The 2,328-nt window shown below is 50.3% G+C and overlaps 1 protein-coding gene across 1 annotated transcript in view; it reads right to left on the bottom strand.

The window, feature by feature from the left end:
- Nucleotides 1-2,328, bottom strand: part of LOC114609552 (2'-5'-oligoadenylate synthase 1A) — a 28,168-nt gene that overhangs the window by 14,740 nt on the left and 11,100 nt on the right. The window lies entirely within an intron of this gene.

Raw genomic sequence — 2,328 nt, 5'->3', positions numbered from 1 at the left:
TTCCCTTCCCTTCCCTTCCCTTCCCTTCCCTTCCAACTGGATCTTATATGTCCCACCCTAGTCTGGAATTCACAGAATACCACCTGCCTCAAGTTTCTACCTTCTGAAGGTACAGGCAAACACACACCACCCTTCACATACAGGCTAAATGGTTTCATGGTTCAGTGTGGTGAACAAAAAGTCTTATAAATGCACAAATACATTAACCATAAAATATCCACTTATGCCGTCTGTACTTGGGCCCCTTCTCACTAAGACTGCACTAAACTGCTGAGGGCCACCATCTCCCAATTCCTGCTCCTGTTCTCAAACCATACTCCTGTATTCAATGTCCACTCTCTGTGAAGGGGGAGGGGTGGGTCTCCCTGGTCTCCATTCCTTCAGTTATGACTCTAGCAGTCCTGAGGACCAGGAGCCACAGTGTCCCATGTGTGAGAGGATGTGTGTCCCCTGGACCATAGGACAAACCACACTCTGCCTTGTACTTTATCTGAGCTGCTGGGGGACCCAGTGATGCCAGTCTATGATTCCAGTCTTGCCCTCTTGAAACACCCCAGATCCACAGGGCTTTAATAAACAATGGCCCATGGTCCACTGCCAAGCTATGGACCCATCCCGTCTTCCCTCATCTACCCCAAACTAATGGAATTCCATGCGTGATCTGGAATGGCTGTACCCATTTCTCCATGGTGGAATGGAAAGATGAGGACATTTAAGATCAAAAATGGCAGCTGTGAGTGTGGCTTAGCAGGGAAGGACTTGCCTAGTGTCTGACAGAGGGAGAGGGTGTGTGTGTGTGTGCCTGTGTCTCAGTGGCAGAGTGCTTACCCAGCATGCATGAGAAATGATACAAAAGAATCATCCTGAGTTGCCTCTGGCTTTGATATCAGAGCCAAGTAAACCACCAAGCTCGTCATCATGGCTAAGCAGTTCTCTTCTCTCAGGACCCATGTGCTTGCATTTGGATGGCATGTGTATGCAGTGTGAGGTGAGGGTGGCCTTTCAGTCCTGTCAGGGGATCGATCACCAGCTTCCCTGAGTCCTGCACAAGAGCCCTTCTTTCCCCCACTACCTGTGCTCAGTAACCTGCTCAAAGGCCGGTAAACCATCCTGAAATTTGACCTTCCCAAATGCCATATAGCCAGTGTGAACCAGACAGATCACCACAGATGAGGAGGGAGGTGGGCCACAGCTTGTCACAGAGCATTGTGAAGCAATCTGCAGACTTCTGTGAAAGTGTGCTCACAGACACACCCAGATGTGTGTTTCCATTTAGGGTCTGAGGCTAGGGAAGTTGGCCATGAAGATGAACCATTGTGGACCCTTTGAAGGAACCCTGAGGGTTGAATGGGGCTGAGGGCAGTGGCTGTCACAGCAGGTCCCTCCCCAAGTGACCAACTTGAATCCAGTTTCAGAGTTGGAACCACTGAGTGTAAATGAAGAGGCTTCCTGGAGAACAGAACCGTGTGGTACCATGGTGGATAGAGTAATGCTTTCCCTCAGTAGGCATAGACTACTTACTGAGTGGGTGGGCACTGGAGAGAAGGGAGCACCAGACTGTGGTGTGGCAGAATGTCAAAGCTGAAGACAGGGCTTGGAAACCCAAAGTGTCTGTTGTCAAGCCCTGTCACTTCCCTGCCCAGGAAGGATGGTAAATCAGCACCATGCAGCACCCTTAGGAAGAGCAGGGGTGAGCGCCTTGTTTAGGACAAAGGGCTCTTGTGCAGATCCAGTCTGGAGCAAGCATGGTGCTGCAAACATGGCAGTCAGATGCTCTGGTTTGGAAGTGTCAGCTGTGGACATCTTTCTCCCAGTGAGAGACCCTGCATCACTGTTGTCATAGAAACGATCCAGAAACCATGAGGCTCCTCCCTTAGGCTGCCCATTGCTTATTCCTGTGCCCTGCTGTTTACCTCCATGCTGTTTATCACTGGGGCAGTTCTCAGACCTCCACACGAGGTGTCATTCCATCAGAGAATGGGTGTTAGAGACAGGAGAAGGCTTTGGGAGCTGGTGGTCCTGCCCATCACCTTGAACTCTTAGTGAGCAGGTGTCCATGGGGTGAGTGCACACGTGAGTCGTTTGAGTGTGAGAAATGAACCACAAGTTCACAACTCTGATTGACACTGACTGATGTAATCATTCTCTCTCTCTCTCTCTCTCCCTCTCTCTCTCTTTCTCTCTCTATCTATCTCTCACTCTCCCCCTCTCCCTCTCCCTTTCCCTCTCTCTCTGTCTTTCTGTCTCTCTCTCTCTCTGTCTCTCTCTCTCGCTCTCTCTCTGTGTGTGTGTGTGTGTGTGTGTGTGTGTGTGTGTGTGTGTGTGTGT

This window comes from Grammomys surdaster, unplaced genomic scaffold, assembly GCF_004785775.1.
Source record: "Grammomys surdaster isolate TR1022 unplaced genomic scaffold, NIH_TR_1.0 125976, whole genome shotgun sequence".
NCBI lineage: Eukaryota > Metazoa > Chordata > Mammalia > Rodentia > Muridae > Grammomys > Grammomys surdaster.
Note: the sequence above shows the minus strand (reverse complement) of the source record. Positions and strands in the feature narration are given on the sequence as shown.